Consider the following 16,275-nt stretch of genomic DNA (forward strand, 5'->3'; position numbering starts at 1 on the left):
GGCCTAGGATTGTAGATATGAAACCATATGCCATTATCACAGTCTCTTCACATTCACATGCATGCATAAACACACACACATGTAATTCTCCTGCTTTAATCAAATTTCCTGAATACTTGGATAGATGAGTAACATCATTCCTGGCAACTTTTCTTGATTTGCCGTTGAAATTAACATATATCCACTCTCATCTTCTCTTAGCTCCAAAATTAAATTATAATTTCATACCATGATATTTTAAATGAGCATTTGAATTTTATGAAATCCATTTAGGCCATTACCTACTTAGTTTTCTTTATACAGGAAACCTTTAATGGCTGTGGACTTATAGACCTGATGAGGAAGTAGCCTTATATTTTCTCAAAATTCTATGTTGTTTTATATATTATTTATAAGGTTATTACCATAAGGTAAACCTATAATTCATCATTAAGATCATTGAGAATAGGATTTGCATAAGTGCAAGTTAATACATTATAGTTACAGAAGCAGTGAAAAAAAAAAAAGAACTGCTTCATTATTCAGAGCCAGAGACACACACAAATTCAGAAACAACATTGTTGTTCTCATTTTTATTTGTGACAATATACCCTGAAATTAGAAATGAGCAATTAAAACATGGAATATAAAAGTTTTATTTGGTTTATAAAGAAAAATTTCTCAAGTAAAGTACAGCAGTACTTTACAAAACATTTACTTAAGCATATTATCTAATTTTCATGTTATAAAATAAAATTTTACTGTTCTATAGTTTATGTAATTAAATTAAATTATAGGGTCTTTCCAGATTCTTCAGAAGCTAATTCATGCAATAGACACTGAAAACATTTTTTTCATATTAGCCACTCATGGTTGATGTAAAAGTTGTCTGCTATTATTATAAAAAAAAATCATGAACACATAAGACAGTTTGAACTTTCAAGATATATGTTGAGCTTGTCTTTTGGTGACAAAAGTAATAGACCACCAAGGTGAAATACATTAGTAATTTAAAAAACTGAAGATGAAAAAATGCCATATATAGAAATCTTTCAGTGTAGGATCTCACGCAGATTTGCTTCTCAATAAAATACAAAGTCGTATCCTCATATCTTCTAAAATTATCCCCCCTTGCAGTAAAATAACTGTTTTACTGTTTTTCTATGTTTTCTCTATAAATATGCATTGTTACCTATGCTTCTAGAATGCTTTATCACTTCTTACCTTAGAGTAGACTACTAAAAGTTGCATGTATGTCATAATTCTTCTTTTCATTGTTGAGGTTAAATTTGTGGGTACAATAATTCTGTCACACAAGAAAGTGCTTTAGTAGCTACAAAGATTAACACTGACCTTTCTCTAAAGACTAGCTTTATTCCTTGGAAGTAGTAGCATTTGCGTGAGAAATGTTGGTTTTTCATGTATAGAAGTCATTCTATAAATAAAAAATGTTCTCATTTTCACAGATAAGCTTTCCCATCAGTAGGTCACACACATCTTGTAAAGCTTTAGTGAGAATTTGCCTTATGTCAGAAGGATACCAGGAATTTAAAGATTCCTCATTTAATTAAATGATTCTAACACCTATCTACTTTAAATCCACCTTTCTTCTTTTATTCCTTCCTCCTTCCCTTCTTTCCTAGTCCATATTTGCTTTACTTATTTTTGTTTCTTCTCTTCCTTTCATTATTCTATAAATATTTTCTAACTTATTATGTGGTAGGAAATATAAACATACTTTTATAAAAGAAGAGACATAAAGTTACAATAAAATTATTAGATCAATTTTATTTTAAAGATATGGTGAGTAACTATAAATAATAATATCAAAGTGTATCTGATGGGAGATGTCATTCTGTAAATATGTTTCTCATATTGGTTAATGAATAAAGCACTGGTGGCCCATAGGAAAGAAAGATAGGCGGGACTAGGAGAGAAGGAAGATTCTGGGAGATGTAGTAGAGAGGAGTCAAGAAGTGAAAGTGAGAGGTAAGAAGTCTGGACCCTTTCTCTGGCAATATAAGACCACGTGAAAACACTTAGATTGACAGTATTGGGTTAATATTTAAGACAGAGCTAGCCAATAAGAAGCTCTAGCCATTGGCCACACTTTATAACTAATAGCGTCTCTGTGTGTGATTTTTAGGACTAATGCAGCTCTGGGACCAGGCTGGTGGGAAAATGCTCATAACAAAATGATGCCTAACTGCTGCTCACCTGCACTTCCCACCTACCCTAGTATGGTTATCTTCCTTCTCAGGTCTTTGATGAGCTTGAAGATTAGACTGTCACAATTATTGTTCTCTCTCTTCCTAGGTAGAAATATTAGGAAGACTTAACCTTCCACTTTAGGACAACTCCATAGTCATCTCTGTTATGCCTTCACCCTAGGAGTAGATATGTAGTTCTTGTCATTTGTTCTTGTTACCTCACTGGCAATAGGTCTTAAGTGTGTATGTTCTTATTTTTCCTTCTCCTAGAGCATATTTGATATTTACTGTCTTTGTAAATAGTTATGGATCAGGCCTAAATCACATCTTTAGACTAAAAGGGGAATTGCAGTGAGAATCCACCCTGCCCATACCTGTTGTACTAACCACGCCCATTGGGGGTGGGGATAGATGTAGGCGTGACCTGCGGAGTCTATGTCTGGGACCTGACCCGGACATCCTCCCTTACTTCCAGGTCAGATACAGGGAAGATTGAAGGATGGAGCCAGAACCAGCAGCGGTCATCTGTTTTTTGGGTAAGTGAATTCTACCCAATAAACCTCAATCAGCCTGTTTTGTGTACCAGAATCTTATTACTTGCTTTTGGTATGAGATGAACTAGAGCATTTTTCACAGAAAAAAATATCATAGTGTTGATGAGTATATCAAAGAGTACTAGATTAATTGAGTAAGTTTCACAGAAACAAGATCTCAAAAGGGATGAGATCATCAGAATTACATACTAGGTTTAAAAACTTAAACAGTATACTCATAAGCTATATATGATTTGTGTTAATTATTTTTACTATGACCTCACTTTTTCATTTTGAAATCAAAAGCAAAGTTCTTAATTTATTTCAATATGTCAATGGAAAATAATTTCCCCTAATGAAGTTTAGGCCACAAGGATTCCAGAAGACTCCTTGAATTATGAAAACTACCCAAGATGACTATTTAAGAAATGACGACCTTAGAAATAGAAAACAAAGCCAGAGAGGAAAGGATTGTTATGTTCTCAGGTGGATGCTGTGCATGTTTAAGTCTGATTTTTTTATGTTCTGTGGGACCTGTAGTCTTCCTTCCTGTTTTGTGGTCATAGAGATTGAAGGTAGGGTCTTGAATGTGGGAGATGAATCCTCTAAATTGATCTGCATCCTCAGGCTCTGATATTTTACTATTAGCGTAATCTTGATATAGGTTGTAATTCACCTGTCTACCTTAAATATACATGTAGATGTTAAACATTTACATTGTTATTATTTTACTTGATTTTTACTGAAGCATAATGAATTATTTAAACATTTGTCATGAAAAGCTTTATTGTAAGTTGGTAAAAAAAAAAATCACATATAATGATAAACAAAATAAGCAGCTGTGTTATTTTCCTGCAGTGCTTTTAAGTAATGCCATACCTAATATATTCTTGCTGCAAAAAAAATGAAAATGAAAGAACAGTCTAGTTACGGTTTGTCAATTTTAGATGCATTACTGTTGAAATTGATTTGTACTCTCTGTAGGTAAGAAGTTAAAAGCATCCTTAAGGAACTGGTAAGAAAACATCTTTTATTCACAAATAAAAACACTACCTTTAAAGTGGCTTAAGCACATCAAAGATACCTTATGAAGTTCAGCCTCAAAAAGAGCAAGAGGCAGATGCAGCATTCCATGTGTGACATCAAACATTGCTCCCTGATTTTCAGTGGAATAAGAAGCCATTAACTTAAATGTTTTCTTTGTGTGATACTATAGTGCAGTGATACTATAGAATGATGTGAGTTTTTTACATTGGAAATATATTCATATAGTGTTTCCATCCAACTAGGAGACTTCAATATTTTAGAAAACTAGACAAAACTTGTGGGACAGAATCAAACAAAAATCAATTCACATAAAGGAGTTAGGAAGAAAAATGAAAATATGTTATTCATTTAACCAGGAATGGAAGGGAGAGTGATTTTTCTGATAGGATAATTAGATTCTAATCATTACTGTGTGCTGACTTAAAATACTAAATAAAAGACATGATTAAAATTACATTTTAAGCATCAGAATTGAGATTCCACTAGAGAACATACTCTATTAAGATAAAGCGTTGATCAGGAAATACTTGTGTCTGGGAAAAGATGACTGTTGTCTACTAGGGCTTATGTAGGAGACAGGCAGGGAGATGGCAGGGTGTGGTGTGATTAATGAGGAGAAGCAGCCCCATTATGTCCCTGGACCCTGTCCTGCACTTTTCTACAGCAGGATAACTGGGGACTACAGTCATTCCAGTGGAAGGTGAAAATAACTTAAGTGGTGATTTAAAAGAGATTACTTTCTCTCTCACCCTAAAGGAGCTGCTGGCCCTGGAAGGTTGGGACCAATCCAGTCAAGTGAATGCGTTACAATTACTCTTACAAAAACAAACAACAGACAGAAAGAATGACAAAAGAAAACAAAACAACAACAACAAAAAGAAACAAAAAAAAACATACCTGTGTGGGCAAATACATGTGTGTATAATCACACACACACACACACACACACACACACACACACACACACACTCACACATATTCAGCACACAAAAGCCCCTTAAGATTTCCAATGGAGATTGAAATAGTCCCGAGTGATCACCAGAAAATAAACCACTCCTCATATCAAATGGGATAAAGTCCTCTTTACCAAGTGGCAGGAGTGCCTGTTGTTGTATTAGATTCCCTCTCCTCTGCTGCTACAAGCCTCAGGATCATAGCTATCGTATTACAAGATGACTCAGATGAATTAAGGATTCTTGTGATGATTGAAGCAAATACAAAAGCTGCACTTGGAGTTATAAGCTGCACTTGGAGTTACACGCTTGTGAAGTAATTGGCTGTTTCTTGCTCTAGATTCCCTGTAGCTTATCCCTTTCTGTAACAATATTGGGATTCATTTTCCACAGTTTAGCACTTTCTGATCATTTACTGGGACACATTTCTCCCATTCATTTGGAGTTTACTGATTATACTCTCCTGCTATGTGTAAAACCTATTCTCCGCTAACGGGTCCTAGTTTACTGATTACATTCCTTAGCTATGTGTGAGACCTGTTTCCCACTATCAGGTCCTTTTTCCCCCTCTCCATTACAATTGCAAATATCTGCCTTCCTGCAACTATCCTCATTAACAGACACCTGGTCTGTGTTTAGGGCCCATCTAAGACATTCCCAGATATCCAAGGACATAGAATTATAACCTTACCAAAGTTGTTGTCTAGATGGATACAAAAAAAAAAAAAAAAAAAAAAAAAACCAGCATGCCCTGGTTTTTTTCTCACTGGCTGATAGACAAGCCATAACCTATTAACTCAAGATTTTAGCTCAAAGACTTACTTCTCCCTTTTGTTTCCACTGAAAAGATAAAGACAAAGATAATCAGCCCATTTTCTCATCCTCAGGGAAAAGTAAACTTTCCTGCAGGCCTGTGCCTCCCCTGAGGCTAGAGCACAGTAAGGAGCCAGGTTTTGTTTCTTAAGCAAATTAAACTTAGACTCCCTTCTTTGACCTACAGCCCTAAGCAACTGTTGCTAAAAGTTTCTCCTAGCAGTTTTAGTTTATTGCTCTGTGTGTAAATTTTATCTGCCTTGGTGACCCTTAGAAACTCAAGCCACCAATTACCATTGCAAATATGTACATGTACCTATAACCCCAAGAACTGGGGAGAGACAGAAAACAGAAACAAAGAAGCAGAAATGAAGAAACAGAGAAAGAGGAGAATAAAGAAACATGGATAGAAAGATCACCTTGTAAGTAGATTCCTTTTCCCCTCAGATGTTAATTCCTTAGCTTATTTGTAGTTTCTTTTTTGGAACTCTAAGCAAAATCTCTGGTTTTATAAAATTTTCCGTGGTCTGCTTTTTTTTTTTTTTTTTTTTTTTTAACAGTGATAAAGGGACCCTTGATCACATACAGGTATTTTTCATTGCCTGGATCATGTTCAAGCTATTTAGCCTGACTGTGTGGGTTCCCAACTCATTTTGTGCATAACTACTAAATCTCTTTCCAGATATGTATAAGAAAAAAGTAATGTGCAATAAAAAAATAAATTCTGTTCTTTTATTTATTTATTTATTTATTTATTTATTTTCCATAAAACAGCTAGTCTTAAATTATCTCAAGACTTCTGAGCATTTTTATTCTGCAATACTATGTTGGTCATCTTTGCAGATGATTCCATTTCATTATCTTAGTTTAGGCCTTGTTTATTCTATTGTATTAAATATCATTGGCACATCTCTTATAGCCTTGCTACTGTTTGTCAATCATCTACCTTAACTTTGATTTATCTCCTACTTGATTATTGATGGCTTCCTAGTTTCTTGCATAGATTCTACTTACAATTAAAACTACTTTTTAAAGCATGTATTCAGACTTTTGATCAAATATACTTTAATTTACACACACACACAAGAAAAAATAATTAGAAGAAATAAACATAACAAAATAAACAAAAAACATAAAACTGTAAGTTTCTGTTTAATTCATAATACTGAGTATCAAAAATGCAAAAGATTATGTAATCCTGGACCAGGTCAGGAAGGAATAGTCTTTGATGTTGGTGACACTGCCAATCCAGTGCAGGTGTTTCTTTGGTTTAAGAAAGTAGCTAAGCATTGTCCATACCATTAGCAACTTAAATAATTGTTTTTTTTTAATTACAAAAAGTTTGAAAATTTACATAAATTATGCAATATTCCTTTATCATACCCCACTCCAAACTCATTCTGTGACCCCAATTTATACTCTTTTTAAAATAAATCTTGGTCACCATTGCAAAGAAACATCTTAGATTCCTCAACTCCTGGAATTACTCTCTTTGATTCTATGTCATTAATTTCTACTCTGATCTTTATTACTTCAACTTTCCAATTGTAATTGTGTGTATTTGGTTCTTTATTTCAAAATTTTGAGTTCTACCATTAAGTCATTGATTTGTGATTTCTCACTTCTTAATGTAGGGACTTAGAAATATAATATTCCCTTATAAATTTTCTGTAATTTGTTTCAGAGCTTTTGTTGTGGTTTATTTTCTTTTACATCAAGGCGTTTTTATTTCATCTTCTTTTTTTATTAATTTATTCTTTGACACATTCATTATACCTTAATGTGATATCTAATTCTCAGGAGTTCACAGATACCATTTTGCTATTTATTTTAAGGCTTATTGCACTGTGGAAGGACAGAAAGCATGGAACTATTTTGTTTTACTTATTTATTTTGAACTCATTAAGTTTGTTTTGTACATATCAGTATGTGTTAAATTTTAAATAAATTTCCAAGTGTTGCTGAAAAACTAAAACTAAACAAATTACATATATCCCTTTTTGTGTGTGTTTTTTTTTTTGTTGTTCATTTGCTGTACAGTGCTATTTAATTGTGATACTTCTGTGTTCGGTTTTTTGTCCAGACATCTTATGTCTTTGTGATAGTAGGATATTAAAATCACTTACCTTATTCAGGGGTTAATCTGTGTCTTGATTTCAAGCAGGATGCTTATATGTTTATAATTACACTGTCTTCTAGGTCAACTTCTCACTCCATCACTGGTGACCAAGAAAGCATGGCAATACTGCAAACAGGTAAGTCTGCTTGGGGCAATATGCAATGCAAGCTATAACACCTCACCAAAGCTTGGGGCTCTAATGATGGCTTGGATGGGTCAGTGTTTGCTATTCATCCTGCTAGGTTGTAATATATTCTGTGTGTTAGGAAAGCAAGGCCAGCAGATTTGGCACATCAGAAGTGAGGAATTCCTGGCATGTGGGATATAAGGCTAGGGTTAGTCATGGTGACAAAGGATGAGGCCAGTGAGTTGAAGCATGCCTAGGAAGCACACCAGACTGAGCAAGCCCATAGGTTGAGATCATTTACAAATGAAAGAACAATTTGTAATTGTTAAAGGAATGAAACACAAACCCTCATTGTGTGTGGCTATGATGACACTAATAGAAATTAATTGCATGGAATTATATGGATACTGCTGTATTTTGTAGTATAAACACTAAGGTGGATGCCGCTAGTAATCATGCTGTTCCTACTATTTGCCTTTAGCCGATTCAATTAGGAAACAACTTTGTGATTCCTTGTGAACACTCTTCAGTTTTCAGAGATGTTACTGATCGGCTCCTTTTGCTTTCAGTGCAAAAGGGAAGCACCCTTCAATTTTCTGTTATGAAGTATTAGGACACATTATTTATCACAGTAATGGCAAGTGTCCCTTCACTTTGTCAACTAAGACTGCAACTGGATATGACTGTGAAATAAGAGTCTGTCAAGAATTATGCTTAAGCATGGCAAATCAGTGAAGTTTTGAAGCTCATTTAAATCTGCTATTGTGAGTCTTCCTTTTCTGGAAAATTCTGCCAAGAATTGATGTCTCTTAGTATAAACCAAATAAGAAGAGCTGTGATTGCAACCACTTAAGAGAATGAAATTGAATTTTCAAGTCTACAAATGTAACTGTTACCCACCATTTATAAGTAATGTAGTTTCTTAACTCTCCTGTAACCTTAATTAAAAGTGAAAAATAAATTAAATTCATAAACTGTTACACAAATCAGGTTAGTTAACAAATATTTTTAGTTCCTAGCATGAGCTAAAGTTGAATTTTAGATATATAAACTTTCTCTTAGGCATGCTATTACATGTTTCTTAGAAAAAAATTGTATGTACAAAGATATATTTTTAACTTGAAATGCCTATTTTTCACAATTTTTTACTTTTAATGTCTTATAAAATAATACAAACACATCTAGTCATGTAAAAAGCTTATAGTACTTGTGCAAATAGTACTCAGAAATAATGTGGACATAGAATATGTATCCCAGGAGAACAACTAAATGAACTAAGTAGTTTTGAAGAATACCCTGTAGTTTTTGACCAAGTTGGAAAGACAAGGATGATTGTAATCCAAGAGAAGTGCTCTAGCAGCTGTCAGTGTGGCGTAGATTGTGGTAAAAATGATGCCAAGAAGACGGCATGTAGGTAACCTTAATGGGAAACAGGGGAGATTGGGATTTAGATGGAGTAGATAGAAGAAAGGGAAACTAAAACACAGCACAAATTATACTAGACCAGGCTCAAGTGAGAACTAAAGGGCTGCTTTACTTGAGATTTTGAAAGGATGGGTGGATGTCTTCAATAAGCCATTCAGGATCTCCAGTTCACTTATGCCAATTTCAAGGAGTAATTTTAGACTCTAAAGCAGTCAAGTACCAAGGTCATTACAGAAGTTAATCCTAGCAATATTCACTGAACATATTGCCATTCTGAGGAACAGGGTCTCATTTATCTCCACTGACATTGATGACGCTGAGGTAATTCAAATAATTAAAACTAATGGTGACAAAGAGAGAAAAAAAGAAAACACTCAACTTGTTGATTTCTGTAAGTGATAGGAAATTTTAAGTAAGAATTTCTGAAGCATACATTGACAATTAAATATCTCATTTGTATCAGAATAATAGTTTGCTATCATTCATAGTTCATGTCACCCACTAAATCTCAGAAGTTTAATTGCATTGGTTTGTTTATTTGTCTATATTTTTATAATTATCTTAAAAAACAACTACAGGTGTTTTATGTCATTGCATTGTGAAAACTGTTAAAATGCCTGAATGTTATTTATTTTTATGTTCAGAACTCTGTACTGTATAAACATGTGAGATGATGTTATTTGTCAGAAAGCCTAAACATTTGAGCTCAATTCTTAGGACATATATGGTAGAAGGAGAGAACTGAATTCCCCAAAGCTGTCCTGTGACATACATTATGCTGTGTAATGTGTGTGTGTGAACACAAAACTATAACTATTTTATGAAGAAATATTGTAACATACTATTTTATGTACTACATTGAAAAACCTCAGATGATGCTGATACATATGTAATTAGCATTGAACCTGACAAGTCTCATTCTATCAGTTACGTAGCATTGCATAAATAGCTTAAACAACAGAAAATTGTATCTTCAGTGTGGTATCTTGAAAGTCAAATATCAAGGTTTGGACATACAATCTTTTTATGGGGTCTCTCTTTTTGTCTCCTTATGTCTTTGTAGTTTCTTGGAGGATAACTGTGTCCAATTTCCATCTTTGTGCATTAATTTTCACCAAATGAAATGGAGAGCTACCCTAATGTCATAATTGGGTCGTAATTACTTTTCTAAATATACTTTTACCAAAATATAAAATTAATCTACTGGATATCAAGGATTAGGGCTTCCACATATAGATATTGAAGAAACAATGTAGCCCATAAAACTTAAGAAACAACTAAAATAAGAGGTAGGGTATTAAATAATCTGCTACAAATTTAGTTTATTGTTTAAATATTATCTAGGGAATAACTTATTTTATTTTATTGTGTTGAGGGCTATTTGTAGATGAATAAAGAAAAATATTATCTTGGTAAAGCAGAATTGTCAGGATATAAGAAATTCAAAAGTGAGTCTGCTTATGAATTGAATTAAGAGCTCAATAACATGAAAAAGCAATCATATTTCTAAATCATATGCAACAATGTAATTGCAGTATTTGTACACTTGACCTGCCTCATGATTTCCCACTCATATTCATCTATTGAGGATATTATATGATGATTAAATTCAAAAAAGAATAAGCAGGCTATGCTACAGTATGTGATACAATGGAACCAAAATATTATATGCAAAGTAGGTTTGGAAAGTTTACTATAATATCAAGGGGAGAAGAGTAGAATTGATGAGTTTTACCCAGCTTCTGAAAATTCAGGCAACCACCATTTCTCCTGTCTATTGAGCTATGATCACAAAACAATGTATATCAAAACATGTCACTCTATAGATTAATACTGTCTTGTTAGCAGTATATGTTAATGTATAAAGTAACAAAATTTGGCATCAAAACAATGATTAATCGTGTAGTTCAGGTTTGAAATTCCTATGTCATATGTAAAAATTAACTTGTCTCAGCTTGTACATCATCATGTAACACTATTCAATAGCTGAATGTAGATATTAGCAAAGAAACTGTAAAATTACCTATAAACCATTAGAGAGAAATCTGATGTTCAACGGCACCTCTTTAGATGAGACATAATTGTATTTAACTTTACCGGAAATTGTCAATTTTTAAAAATTTTATTATTATTATTATTTCTTATTTTAAATATTGATCCCAGTTCCTCTCCCTCCCATTCTCCCCTGTCCCCCATCGACCCTCCTATCCTGTTCCTCACCTACTCCACAGAGACAGGAAATTGTCACTCTTATATGTGGAAGTTTTTCAGAAATAATCGACTAATGTCAAATACATATCTGTTTCTATCTGAACTATAGTACTGAAAAAATTGTTATGGGAATATATCTCGTTGCAAATGTCATGGATAGAAAAAAAATTATTTCATCATTCTTTAAAGTTTTTCTTTATCGTAAATGTTGCTTTTATAAAAAATATTTATTTTACCATTTATTCTTACAACTGCATGTATATGTTGTGTATATGTGATGTGGGTGCTTGCAAACCATAATGCTCCTGTGGTGGACACAGAATAAAACTTGAGGAAGAAATTCCTTTTTCTGATAAATCAAACTCTGATCTTCAGGCTTCTCATTAAGTCTCAAATAAACACACACCAGCATATATTAAATACAAACTATTTGGCTGTTTGCTCAGGTTTCTTTTTGGCCAGCTTTGTCTTATTTATTAACCCATTTCATTAATCAGTGTATCTCCACATGATCTTGGTTTGCTGGTGATGCCTGGACTGCTTGCTTCCTTGGCAGCTACATGGTATCTCCCTGACTCTGCTGACTGCCTTTCTCTATCCCTGTTTTGATTTCCTGCCTGGCTAAATGCTGTCTGTCCATTGACCAAAACAACTTCACTCATCAACCACTAAGAAAAACATATATTCACAGACTACAGAAGGACATCCTCATCATTTGCTTTCATGATTAAACAAGGTCTATTTGCTAGACCTGAAGGAATCTATACTCCCAACTTGTGAACTTAAAATTTGACATGGCATTGAGAAGGTAACTTATTTTTTATAGTACAGTTACCTTCAGGATTTGGTTTTGGTCAGGAAACTAGAGATTCATTCTGACTGGCGGAAACAGTAGAGCTTAGTTATTAGTTTAAATCCAAGAGCGGATGAAGAATTGCCAATACAAGTAGAGTATTCTATTTGCATAATCCCCACCATGGGCAGAACTTATGGAGAGTAGAATATTGTCCCTGAAATGGATAGCTGGCAGGAGCTAAATCAGATATATATTTTTTCCTTTCAGTAATTGAACTTTAATCCTATTTTGAGAGTCATTTTGAAAAAGAGCTTTGAAAATTAATCTCAGTCAATTTACCCTTAGCTTAGCCCCTGCCATGTGAAGAATTAAACTAGTCCTTTTTCTGTAAGTGAAACTAACACATATTAGTTACACATGCTGATAAGCATGCACAAGTATATTAAACTCAAGGCTCGGAGGTTAAAAAATAAGGGATTGAACTCTATAGCAAATAAATAAAACTTAACCACCTTCACCTTAAAAATCACAGAGCTGTCCTCAACATTGGCTAAAGGGTTTGGTTTATGCATTGTTTTATTATTGAAAACAAATTTTAAATTTAAACATACTCTTTTAAAATTCTTACAAAAGTTCTTCCTCTCCAAGTCCTTCCAGATCCTCTTCCCATTTCCTATGAACCCGAATTTAGGTTCTTACTCAAAAAAATTAAACACAATTTATGGAAGCAAAACCAAAAAAATAAAAACAAATCAACTCCACAAAAGGAAAATTTAAGTAAAATGTCAAACTGTAATCAAATAAAAGAACACAAAATACTGTGTAATCCATTATATGATGGTCACTTATACCTTGACATGAGGACATTCCTGGAGTGGTTGATAGATTCAGTGTCACTTTACTGGAGAAAACTGATTCTCTTTCTCCCAGAAGGAATAAGTGACAGTTCAGTTGTTAAGCTTTATCTCAACAGCTAGAATATCATTCATTCAATCATTCATTCATTCACTCAATATTTTCATATAACAAAATAAAATTTAGCAAAGTAAAACAGAAACTACCACATTAAAGTTGGACAAGACAAATCGACAGAAGCAAAGAGCTAAAGAGATTTAATATAGAGTAATCTATATTATTATTATTGCTTCAATGCACCTCATTTTGTAGGATTTTTCATTTGATTATTTGGTAGAAATCATCAACAACATTGGTAGTCATCCTCATTCCAAGTAATGTACATCCATTTTAATAGAGCACTGAAAGTCTAGAGTTTAAATCTAACTACTAAGAAAGCTGACCTCCTTCACTAGCCTACTCTGGTTTGCTCAGAGAAAAATCAATTAAGCAATTGACAAGAAAGCAGGGTCAGGAGCATTTTTGAATGTACAGATAGCATCGTAGGCCCTAAGCCCGGGCAACTAACTCATTTTGCCAATTCTTAATTGCCCTGTTAATATTGATTTGCAGAGAGTCTTTGCAGACATAATTTTTGATACTGTGCAGTCTATGTTACTTCTTCCATCTTGTTTTTACATTTTTGCTTTTCAGTCATTTATTTTCAAGAAAAGAAGTTGGCATTTTGGTAACTTTTGTTTTTGTTTTTGTTTTTTTTTTTGTTTGTTTGTTTGATGGCTTTACTGATAGCATGTCTTGATCAAGAAACACATGCATTTTATGAAAAGACAAGGAATTGTTCCTGTTAGTCATTTAAATGATACATGATTTTAGTTTATCTTTTTAAAATGCTTATGCATCATCAAATATATAATTTGATTTTTTTCTTTGTATAAAGATCCAGGGGCCAGTGAAGGAGTATCTGTGCAGGGCTGAACCATTCATGCAGAAGTTAGTAGAATCAGGTGCAAATGGGTCCAACATAACATGGTTCCCAAAGTGTTTTAGCCCAAGCAATAATTTCAGTGTGTCATTGAACATCACAAATGGGGTAGTGAATTCTTTGCCATGCTATGAGATTACTGGGCACAGAGCTGTCTGATTTTTTAATTATTTGGTTAAGAACATGATACTGTGGAATGGAAAGTAACTCACATTTGCATTTCTTATATACAGAACCAATACCTTTGTCTGGCTACCTAGAAAACAGAACTTAAAAGTCACAATTTTAGCAATACTTCTGTAACCCCATTGTCAGACTGAATGTCTTTTTATATCATGTTGTTTCCAGTCAAATACCTTATATCCACACCAGCATCAGACACCTGAGGTTGATTAGTAATCATTGAGTCATATCACCACTGAGATCTCTGTACTGTTTGTTTTGTTATTAAACAGATCCACAAGAGAAAAATAATCTCCATACTCCTCAGCTATGACCTCATAGAATGAGCAGCAACCCTTGGGTTCATCATAATAGAAGTATACCTGAAACATCCTTTATGCTGCCCAAATATTCTTCAATGTGTGAACTACCATTGGAGCAATGCTGATTTTCCAAGTGTCTTGCTCTTTGGAATCACTAAGTGTTCATTCCCCAGCAGCTAACAAGTGCAAATTTCTCCATTAGTAGGAGTCTGATTGTGTTTCTATTCCCCTTTGCCATGCTGGGACTTGTTCTAGACTAGGCTTTTATGGGTAATAAAAGTTAATGACAGTAAACCATGAATTTCAAGAAGAGAAGGAAGAGACATGTAGGAGAAAGGAAAAGGAAGGGATAAATTAACAACCAACCTGGGCTCATGGGAGCTCACAAAGCCTGAACCAGGGAGCCTGCATGAGATCTGCCTAGGACCTCTATGTAAGTGACAGTTGTGTAGGTTGGCCTATTTGTGGGATCCTAACAGTGGGGGTAGGAGTTCTCCCTACAGCTTTGCCTGGCTTTGGGGATCTCATCCTTATATTGGGTGCCCCTGTCCACCTTTAATACAAGGGGAGAGGCTTAGTCCTCCTGCAAGTTGATATGCCATGTTTGGTAGACACCTATGGGAGATCTGCCCTCTGCCCATTTCTGATCAGAAACTGAGGAGGAATGCATGAGGGAGGTGGTGTTTTGGGGGACAGGGTGAGAGGAGACGAGGGAGGGGAAATTGTGGCCAGGATGTAAACTAAATGAATAATTTTAACTAAAATATGTCTGATGGGAGATGCCATTCTATAAATATGTTTCTCTTTTAGGTTAATTAATAAAGTACTGTTGGTTCAAAAGAATATTAACCATATATTTTACATGAATGTTTCATATATAGATAATCTTTGAACATAATTTCTGGAAAATATTTCTGAGTCTCAGGTACCATTATTGAGCTAGTTTTCCAACACTAAATGAGATATCAAATATAACTCCTTTGTTCATGCAACACACACTGCAGATTATCAGATACAACAAATATTTACAATATTCTGAGGATTCACATACCACGTTACATGACAATGTCACACTATGAAGGACTTGTGAAAAATTTGGTCAGACCTTTCCTCTATATTCACATAGACTATTGATCATTGCTTTTCTTGTGAAATAATTTAATTTCATGCATTATTTAATTAAAATACTTGCAGTGTATTTATTGGAATGTTTATGATGAAGTGAATTAATTATTAAAAGTACTATGATTTTCCATTCCTTCCATATTTGGGGTACACTATGTCCAAAATTTCTACTGAGTCTTAAAAACATGATAAATAATGTCTATTTTATTTGCAATATTGATAATTTTCATTTTGTTTGAGCAATATTTTTCTATTTAATAACAATAATTGAACATTTTAATTAACCAAATGTTGTCACAGTTAATTTTCTATATTGATTCTACCCCACTTATTTATTATTTGTCTGATTTCTACTTACTATAGGTTAATTTATTGTTGTTTATCATGGAGATTGATTCATTGACTTGTTACATTATATTAGCTTTTATTGACTTTCATAGTCATTTGTTATTTATATTAACATTTCAATATGTGTATTTTTGATTGTTGACTTAACATTTGTTTTTTGTATAGTGAATATACTCAGACTGTTATTTATTCTTTATTCCACACTGATAACCAAGCTTTTTGTGTTTGTAATACAAGCCCTTTTTTAAAATCATAATAAGGAAATTT

The sequence above is a fragment of the Phodopus roborovskii genome, unplaced genomic scaffold (genome assembly GCF_943737965.1).
Source record: "Phodopus roborovskii unplaced genomic scaffold, PHOROB, whole genome shotgun sequence".
Taxonomy (NCBI): domain Eukaryota; kingdom Metazoa; phylum Chordata; class Mammalia; order Rodentia; family Cricetidae; genus Phodopus; species Phodopus roborovskii.